Source organism: Tachypleus tridentatus, chromosome 2 (genome assembly GCF_004210375.1).
Source record: "Tachypleus tridentatus isolate NWPU-2018 chromosome 2, ASM421037v1, whole genome shotgun sequence".
In the NCBI taxonomy this organism is placed as follows: domain Eukaryota; kingdom Metazoa; phylum Arthropoda; class Merostomata; order Xiphosura; family Limulidae; genus Tachypleus; species Tachypleus tridentatus.
The window spans coordinates 86,252,151-86,263,098 of NC_134826.1; the positions used below are offsets into that span (position 1 = coordinate 86,252,151).

The window sequence follows — 10,948 nt, forward strand, 5'->3', positions numbered from 1 at the left end:
AACGAGTGGTAGAATTTCCCAGTAAAAGCAAAGCTTTTTAATACACTAAAAACCATGAAGGTTATGAAGAAGTGTCTTATTACAACAATCTGTTTGAATAAAAATAAACATTTTTAAAATGTTAAGGAAACAATAAAAGGAAACTCTAAAACCCTTTTGTTCCATTACTTTTACAAAGATCTTTATTATCAGCTCTTTCTTTCTTCTTATCAGTAATTTCGTCTTCAGGACAAGCTACACAGGCGTCAGCAGCAAAAGATGTCATGTAAGTCCCTCCTGGACACGGCAGGCAGTAAGTTTGGAATCCATTGTCATAGTGACCAGAAGGACATAGATCTAAAAGCGTTAAAAGTACATGGCTAAGCATTTATTTACCCAGTGTTAATTTTTATTGTTCTAACAACGTCTTTAGTATCAAAAAACGTATTTGTTGAACTACAATTCCATATTTATAAAAGTATTTCATCTATTTGTGTTTAATATGAATAGTTTAAAGTAATTGAGTATCATATATACTTACAGCACCTGTCAGCATCTCTTCGGTATCCTCGAGTACAGTTGAGATTCTCGGCTGGAACATACACAGAGCGTTAATATTTTTAGTACGTTTTGTGTCACCGTTGGAATTTTAAGGTTTTTCACAATGAGCACAACGCACTAGTTATAATATTAATTGTGACTCACTCTGTAAAATAACAACATAAATGTTACTTTTCATGAGAAAAATAAAACGTGTCGTGCTTCAAAAGGGTTTCTTAACAGTAGACTTTTGTTTCTTTATGTACTTTTTAATTAAGTTAACTAATAAAACTAATCACAGAAACTTGGAAATTTATGAAATTACACACGATCTTTTTTTTATATTATGTTATATCTGTAGGTACATTTGATTTCCGTTGGTGTTTCCCCTGCAAAACACTTATTTGTCACAGTTAAACGTAAAACTGTTCTCACTGTTTATGTTAATATCAGTTATGAAAATACAGGTTCTTTTGGGAATATTACGTTGGTAAAATGTATCAGAATATGATTGTGTCTTACAAACAACACAATATCAAATAATATTCTTATAATGCAGCAGTTGCATGAAATGCATTCCGAGTAAATTTTCCATTTGAAGTTAATATAAAAGCAAATACTTAATTTTTTGTGGATTTATCAAGATAAACAATATTGGGATCTAACACCTTTCGCTGTAAATGAAAAGTATTGTTTATTCAGAATACGTTATTAAAACACTTCGTAGATATAATTTATATCTTAACAGTTCATAAGATTTTTCTTCAATATACAGTACTTGAGTTCATTGTAATCAAATAACTTTTGGAGCCTCACCACTTCTCTCTGCAGCTTTTCCATAATCCATCTAGTCTCTGATCACATAGTTACTACATCAGACACGTGACTGGTATGTCTGTGTGTACAATAACATGCATATCTATCTAATTACTCAGTGGTTGATCTCCTTCCTAGACTGAGATATTTTTTTACGTACTGTCGCTTGGGGCACTTCACGGTTTTTATCTGTGATATTCGTGTTCATATGACTTGTTGCAGGTCTTTTTCCGAATTGTTCTGATGAACCAAAATTATTTTTTCGATGCTCTTAAGTACAATAAATATCTTTGTTTCGAAAAATTAAAATTCTCATTTGAATATATTTTAATGATTTGAGCATATAAAAATTTACATTGGAAATAGCTCTTTTCAGGGCATCTTTAGCATCAACTGATGGAATGTGATGCATATTCCAAGAGTATATTACAGCTGTCAATATTAACATCTTCAAATACTATGTCGACCCACTTAGCACCTTGAAGTTAGGCAATATCACCCATTAATGGAGTCCTGATTAGTTGGACCAGTATATAGACGAACTAAGGGTCGTAGGGTTTATCTTTAGAATGTGTAGTATTGATGGTAACATTTAAAGTAGTTATATGTCGACATGTTTACCAATACTTATTCATACCACACTTCAACATCGACACTTCCTCTTATGAACATTAAGAGAAACTGATGTCATGTTATCTCTAAAGTAATAATTCCTTGTAAGTACTTTTAACATTATTGTAATAATCTATTTTATGCATTTACATTTCTGAGGAATCCACTTGAAGCTAATAAATTTTGCAGACATTCTACAATGGGTGATTTAAATCTTTTTATTGCAGAATTCATATAATTCGACGTTTCTAAGTTATAAAACGATTAGGAAGGAGATTTGAGATAACGGTGATATAGAGAAACCTCAGTCAACAACACAATACTCACTCAGTCAATAACCCCAAATACAATAAACAAAATACCTAAATTCTTCTAAAAATAAAGCAAATACAATACTAATGTCACTTATAAAATACATTATGGCAACTTCCACGTATTTTATGTAGGAAAAACAAGCCCAAAACTCAAAACAACTTTCATGTAACACAAAAAAATAGCATCTCACGTTTTTAAATTGAACACTGCAACTCAAATAAATATACTACAGGTAACATTTAAATTCCAAACAGAGAATCCAACATCATTAGACGATAAACTAAATAATTCCTTGTAATACAAGGGGAAATACACGTTAAACCAACATATAGAAACACTTTTATATCTATATTAATAAACTTCAATAAATCTTGTTAGATGCATATAATTTGAAGATGATACTTTTAATTTACAATATTTTATAATTTATAAAATATTCTTAGAATACTAAGAGTAACGCAGCTAGTATTAATAGGAAATTACACGAAGGTTGTTAAAAACTATCATATGAAGATAAAACAGTTCAATTATTATTAGAACTAAATGATATAAAAGATAACGTATCGTTTTACGAACGAAATCGATTTTCACACACCACTGACTTAAAATCTGTAATGAGCAAATTGAGGAAAATGAGGCAGAAATATTCGCGAGCAAATGTGACGTTAAACATAATTATTAGGCTTCACTAGCCTCTGTACTCTCCATCAAAACTTTATACTATTAAAGAAACATCCGTTTATGGTGAGAACGAAGTTTAGAATGAGAGTATCTAATTTGTATACGTAAATACAAATGTAGAGATAAGTTGTTTATGTTTGTGTGTTTTCTTTTAGCAGAACCACGTCGGGCTATCTGCTGAGCTCACCTAGAGGATTCGAACCTCTGATTTTAGCGTTGTAAGTCCGTAAAGCTAGAAAAAAAGAATCGAACGGCAGTGGTATTAACAGTTTGAAACTACAGTATAGAGACTTTAAATAGATTAAAAGTGTAGTGTTTCAGTAAGATATTTTTACATTTACAAATTTTTAACCAAATCTTTAGATTCCTAAGGCTGATTTGTCAGAGAGTATCTTGTTTACTTTTAACTTCGTTAACTACAAAGCTCTGTAAGAGAAAAATCAGGAATTCTATAGTTCTAACCATTGAATACAAATATCTCAAACATACAGTAAGATTGATAAAATATTGGTTATCGGATTTTTAGTGGCAGTTAAACTATATTTCAAGTGCTTTACAAACGATAATTAATGACAGAATTAATTTTCTTTTTTCTTTGTATGAACATCCGACTTGGTTGTTTACTGAAATATAACACATTGATATAAAATTTTTATTGTAAAATAATTAAGCCTGAATCATGCATTCTAAGACCACCTTTTTGGGAAATTTCAGAATGGCACACTGAGGTGTTTGTCTTAATTTTTAAATCATAAGTAAATATATAGGCCTATATATATAATATATAACTCAAAGTTATCAGGCCCAGCAAAGTAGGCCTACAGTCCTATCATCCACATATAAAATATAGAGTCACCCCAGGAGAGTGCAAAATATATGTATAGTGTCTATAATATGTATTCAAATATCATGAACAGTGTGTATGTTCAGATTCCCTAGAATTCAATAATTAACTTCACAAATAAACAGTGTGTGGCACCGTGGCAGGCTGGCAGCACCATGGCACTAGCCTAGTACCATAGTGAATGATTCACTATAGATGGCGCCAATGGTACTGTGAATGTCACGTTGACAAACAGAAGTTGCGATAAACAATCGTTCACTATGTCAAGCCTGAAAAAGCAAAAGACACTACATGGGTTCTTTAAACTCATTCATGAGGTTGAACCTGATCAATTTGCTGCAGCCAATCAGGTTGAATCAGAATTGTCAACTGAATTGTTAGTCATCAGCGTGGCCTTCTACCAGTGCTGCCACTACCACCTCAGGTCCAGTCAGGGACATTGGAAATTATATTTCTGATGATGTCAGCATTGGTAAACAGGTAACTCGACTCATCATTTTATTAATTTTGTATTGAAAATAATGCAAACACTGATGAGGTTTTACTGAATATTCATTTTTGCTAGTGATTGTAGGCCTACAGCCACAGGATGTTAGGCCTGCTCTGTGAAGTACAGCTCTAATCCTTTCTTTTCGAGGTTATTGTACTCTCATAACAAACTTTCCTATGTGCAAAATAACTTAATTAGAACTATGTCTTTCGTTCTCTCTTAGATAAACGCTGAAACCAAAAAATGCCTCCTTGAGAATGCCTGGAAGCGAGGGGGTGATTATGTTTTCCCCCAGTGTGGTCCAAGAAATCTGCGTTTTCAGCATCGTTGGCTTTCACAGTGGCGATGGCTACTCTACAGTCGACATGCAAAAAAGCTTTCTGCAAATTCTGCTGTCTTTTTGCTCCTGATGGTGCTGGTGTTGGACGCCAGAAATTTGGACAACTAGTGAAATTTCCATACACAAACTGGAAGAAGGCTATTGAAGACTTCAAGGCACATGAATTGAAACAGTATCACCAAGACAGCAAAGAAAAAAGCAAACGATTTTCTTCAGGTCGTAAACACAAGTACATCTGTGCACTTGCAGCTTGATGCAACTTACAAGCAAGAAATTGAACAAAACCAGCAATATTTAATACCTATTATTGATACTGTATTGCTGTGTGGGAGACAGGGTTTAGCATTGAGGGGAAAATATGATTCTGGTCCAATGTTTGTTTGTGAAACTGATGAGGAGCCCATCAATAATGATGGGAATTTTTGGGGAAGTTTGCGCTACAGTTTAACGGGTGATGTCAAGCTTTCAGCAAGTCTTAAGAGTACAATGAGGAATGCTACGTATCTGAGTCCTCAAATTCAAAATGAAATCAGCAAGGCCTGTAATACTCATGTTCTTGATGCTTTGGTCAACAGGGTTAATGCTGCAAAGTGTTTCTCTATATTAGCTAATGAAGCAACAGATATTTCAGGCATTGAACAGTTTTTGCTGAGTTAAATATTTGCATGCCAATGACAACTCTGTTGCAATGAGAGATTTTTTGCAATTTGTACCTGTTTATGATGTGACAGACAGAAACTTGGCTGATGTTATCATAACCAATCTGACAAAATATGGTATTGACAAGGCTTATCTGCGAGGACAAGGGTACAACAGTGCTGCCTCTATTAGTGGGAAATTCAATGGTGTCCAGAGACACATAACTGATAAATTCTCACTTGCACCCTGTGTACACTGCAGTGCCCATTCCCTAAACTTGGCAATTTCTGATGCTTGTAAAGAAGTTCCTGTGCAAAATTGCATGGGAGTAATTTCTAGAATTGAAAACTTTCTTAATACACCCAAACGAAAGTACATTTTGGCTCTGTCAGTGGAGAATAAAGCACCTGAATTGAAAAAAAAAAAAGTTTGAAAGGTCTCTGCTCCACCCTGTGGGTTGAGAGGCATGACTCAGTCATTGTCTTTCTAGAATTAATCCATGCAGTTGCAGATGCCCTTGAGACCATATCAGGTTGGCAAGACAGAGATTCTGCCACGCAAGCCAATCAATTGTTGTGTTCTATAACACAGCCAGAATTCATCATCACTGTACTTATCATTGCTAAATTATTTTCTTTTAGTTTACCTCTGTGCAACTTACTGCAGCAACAGAACATTGATTTAAGTGCTGTGATGCATCATTCAGAAATAGTGGAAGATTTAATCCGTTCACTCAGAAATAATACTGTGAATGAATTTAACAATATTTTCTTTAAGGCTCAAACTCTGTGTAGTGAGTTTCAAATTGACATCATAATGCCAAGGCAGGCTAAAAGACAGATGTACTGTGCTAACCCACAAACCACTAGCCCTGAGCAGTACTTTCGTATTATTGTTTTTGTACCATTTGTTGATCACTTTCTTTCACAAATATGTGACTGTCTGTCCAGTCACAAAACTCTCCTTACAAACTTCATGTGTCTAGTACCATCAGGATCTACCACAGACAGGTCAGAACCTACAGCACAACAATGTGACCAAATTGAAGAGTTGATCAATATATACAAGGCTGACATTGACAGCACTTCACTAGCTGCAGTAGGTGAACTTAGGGTTTGGTACAAATCACTTGCGAACAACAGACCAAAAAATGTCATAGATGCATATGCAATGTGCAATGCAGAAATGTTCCCAGTCATTTCTAGATGGTTGAAAGTATTTGCCACGCTGCCTGTGTCAATGAGCTGTTCAATGTTTTCTTACAGGTCACAAACTATGTTGACTTGTCAGTGCTCTAATGACTGTTTCTTTTTGAAAAAGCAGAAAGCAGTATAGTTGACACTATTGTACAACCGTCAGTTATGTAATAAAAGTATACCACATTTCTACAGATACAGTGAATAAAGTACCAACACTTGCAAATTTAGTATATATTGCCACTACCATCACCATGATAAGTCTGTGTTTTTTGGAAGTGGAAATACTAAGGTATTGAAGAAAACAGATTGTGTTAGTGTATCTCAGATGGCTGGTATGGTATTTATATTGATAAGGAGAGAACAGTGTTTCAACCTTACTTGGTCATCTTCAGCTTAAGAAAGAGGGAGTTTACAAGTGATCATTGCCAGACATGTTTTAGGGACTAGAGTATAAATGGGTACAGGGTTGTCGGCAGCGTTGCAGTTGGATGTTAGGTTATTAATTAGTATAGGTATAAAGATGTTCCTTTATATTGGTTTAATTTTGGTTTTAGTTGCTGTATAAGTAGGGCTTCTTTGATTTTGTGTTTGTTTATATTTGTTTCCTTACTTAGTATCTGGGTGTTTTATATGGTTTTGTTGTGTTTTATTTAATTTGCAGTGTTCAAAAACACGTTAAGGTGTTTTTTTTGTGTTCTTTAAATCTGGTTTCCGTTTTTCTGCTTGTTTCTCCAATATAGAAGTAGTGGCAGTTGTTGCATTGTATTTTGTATATAATGTTAGTGTTATGTTTATCAGTGTAGTTTTCACATAACATGGACTTTAGTTTTGTACCTGGTTTTTGAATAAATTTGGTGTTTACTGGAATGTTGTGTTTTGTTATAAGTTTTTCCAAATTTTGGTTATTTTGGCTATCTTTCAGGCTTCAGTTGTGGGGATTTCTGTGAAGACAGAGATTACATCAAAACTGGCCATTTAAGGCTTTTATGATATAGTTGATTGAGAATATATGTAAAGTTAAAAGAGTCTTTGATAAAGGAGCTGGCTGATATTACTTATTTAGAAAATGCCCATGCTATATATTTACTGAGGTTGTAGTTAAATGATTCATTGGTCAACATAATGGATCATGGTGGACAATCCGGTTTCTGAGGTTTGGGAGTGCTGTATAGTTGTGGTGTGCATGAATCAGTCTTTTGTAGATAAGAATAAAGATTTTCTAAGATTGTGTTGGTTTTCTTTCATTTGTAGCAGTATTTTGTTTAGCAGTAATTGGTTTCCAAGTGTTTTTCTTGGATTTGTGTTGTAGTAGTTAAAATTTGTTTGTATCTCACAAGATGTTATTCATTTGTGTTCATTATAACTATGACATTATTATAATCTGCTTTTAGAATTTTGATGTTGTTATCTTGTTTTAAATTGTTTATAAAATTAATATCTTTAGTTGCAAGGTTATTTTTTAGTTTTCTTTTCTGTGAAATTATATTGATAGTTTTGTGTGAAAATTCTTTGAAAAGGTTGTTTGAGATACAGTTTTGAGGAAATAGATGTTTTCAATTCTACATGGAAAGATAGGTTGTTGGTTGTCGGTGGAATTGTTATTGGAGTTTTCTTCTTTCTGGTGATTGTTTTCCAATGTTTTGTTGGTGTTTTCAGTTTGTCTAGAGTGGATCACCAGTATTTTAGCTAGGTCTTTCATTTGAATGGATGGAATATTTGTAGGTGTTACTGTAAAGCTGAGTCCTTTGTTGAGTAGATGTATTTCTTCATTGCTTAATTTTCAGTTGGATCTGTTAATTACGAGGTTTGTTGGCACCTTAGTTTATCTAGTTTATTGCTCTGGTGGCCTTTTTTTTTCCTTGTCGTTCTCACTATTTAGTTGATTGATGCTGCTAACTCTCCCTTTCTTAAGCTGAAGATGACCTAGGAAAGTCAGAATATTGTTCTTTCCTTATGAATGAAAATATTAATACTGATACTAGCTGTTCTGAGATACATTTTTATTTCAAGTGGGTTTCTCATAATTAAGAAAAGATTGTGCTACTGTATGTCCAGCAGGAAACAAAGTTTTTGACACACAGCAGAACCAGAACTAGCCACCACTAGCTCTTGCAAAAAAACTAAAACAATCAGTGGAGAAGTAGAAGAATGAACACAGATAATGGTGCCAAAGGAAATTGTTGACTGTTGATTGATAACACAAAACTGTAGGACTGGCTTAAAGGTTAAAGAATCCCTCCTTAAGAGGTTATCCTAAAGGAGAAAGCCAGGAAAGACTAAATAGTTTTCTTTCATTCCTCTGAATGTGTATACCAACTTCTTTTCTTGTTCTTTTTCCAGATTAATTTTCGTGTTATTTTATAGCACTCATGAATTATAGATTTTTGTGTGTAACAGTTCTTACTCAAAAGTGTAATTTTGTTTTGTCTTTTGTTTCTGGAATTTTGTTTTTAGTTGCACTTTTGAGTGTATTTATATTTTTTAAATATATTATTTCAAAGCTTTATTGTGCTACTTGTGAGGTAAGTATAACTGGGATGAAATAATTTAATTTTTATCCTCAGTTTTCATTTATTTGCATAGCTTCTATTGTATTGTATAACTGGCTGAACCTTCCTCCATTTTGTATAACTTTTCTGTTTACTTAATGCATTTGTCCACACAAATCTACTTTGTTTTTGTTAGCAAAGTTTATCTTTGCACTAGGGTCAATGACCTTGTTACTTACAGTATGTGAAATACTGAATTAGAAATAGTCAATTTATGATTTGAATGTTTTGATAACAGTACATTAGTAACATAAAAACCATCTGATTATCTTTTGTGCTGCAAGTTATTAAAAATTGTTTCAGAAATATTGCATACCTTTCTGCACCTTGAAGAACTATTATCTTTCACACAACTGTCATGGAATTTCTTGCACATATTAAGTTTTGAACAGATTTCCACTCCTACATGTGAATGGATATAATGCCAGCTTATAACATTGTGATAATGCTATACTTCTCCACCAATAGGAAGGCAACATGACTTCCATGTGTAGTAAACCCTCAGAGTCCAAGTTCATGATCATAGGCTCATTTTGTCCTTGGCACTGCTTGAATTATTTTTTCTGTGTTTTTTGAGTTTCAAATCACATTAATCAATTGCATTTCTTTATTTGGTGTTACACTGCTTGTGTTCTTTTTGCACTTTCTTTTTTATCCATCTCACTGCAATTTCTTTCTTCTAGGCACCATATTTTTACATTGAGCTACTTTCAATAACATATGCCAAATATAGATATATACCAAGGTACCAAGCATAAGAAGGAAAGTGCAATGTGTTGTTTCTCAAGTAACATTTATTCTTGGCAGTTTATGTGTATATATATGCTTTGTTCCATATGCTTGTTGTCTTTGTAACATTGCCTCATAGGGATTACTTACATAAAATCATAATTAAGCAGGGAAGAAGAGAGAGATAGACCTATCTGCCCCTGCTCAGTGCTCACCATTGAGATGTTGTTTTTTTTTCTGAAACCTTGAAAACAAAAAAGTCTCACCATTTATATCCCTGTAATTGACATCATTGTTTTTGCATCTTTTACAAAACAAAATGCCATAGTCTTATCCTTACACCTTGCTCACGTTTTCTGTCTTGTAGTAACACATTGTACTGTCTCTTGGTGAAGGCCCACTCCCAGATGATTGTGCTCGATAACAGTGGTGCACACCAACTCTGTGGTGTTCTCTTGTGTACACATTCTCTTCTCCCTTTTTATTCTTCTAGGGGAACATGGTAAAATTCTTAATTTTCCCAGTTCCAAACCTCTAGGAATGTGGATATGGAGATATTGCTTTGTAAATTGTATCTCCCCCTAGAAAGAAATTAGTAGATTGGTTTGGAGTGTAAACTGGAAGCATTGTAGAGGGCAACCCATTATATTATCCACCAAAAAACATCTCTGTAAATATGGCCTTGAAGATGAGACTTAGATTTGCTTCAGGATGTAGGTGAGAGCCCCCTTCTGCCACCTTTTGTTGTGATATGTCACATGTAAGTACTTCAAGTTAGAATGGCCTAATGCCCCAGAAACACTGCACATTCTCATGTTTTGCTCACCTTTTAGACCCATTACCAATGACAATAGATTTACTCAATCCTCTTCATTGTAAATATCTTTCTGATGTAAATGTAACCTGTGATTTTAAATAAAACAAGTTGTGTAAGGAGTATTCTCTGCTTGAGAAGGATGTGGTCTCCCACTAGGTGCTGTGTTGCCTCACTAACCTCCCCCCCCTATCGTGCAGTCTTGTGGGAGTTGCACCCTATAGTGTTTTCCTTTCTGTTACTGATTCTGAAAGGAACTTACCTTCATAAATGATCAGCACTATCCTTTTCCACCATTTTGAATGTGGGACTCTAGCTCTAAGTGATACTGAATGGTATATTGCATTTCTTATGTTAGTAATTTAAAATGTACCTCAGATGATTATTTACCAACCTCTACT

General features: G+C 34.0%; 1 protein-coding gene across 1 annotated transcript in view; it reads right to left on the bottom strand.

Moving 5' to 3' along the window:
• Positions 1-520: 520 nt before the first annotated feature.
• The window catches only part of LOC143244407 (cysteine protease ATG4B-like), a 150,306-nt gene continuing 139,878 nt past the window's right edge, over positions 521-10,948 (bottom strand). The window contains exon 6 of the transcript XR_013025059.1: positions 521-571. The gene's annotated coding sequence lies outside the window, so the exon portion shown is untranslated. The remainder of the gene's footprint in view (positions 572-10,948) is intronic.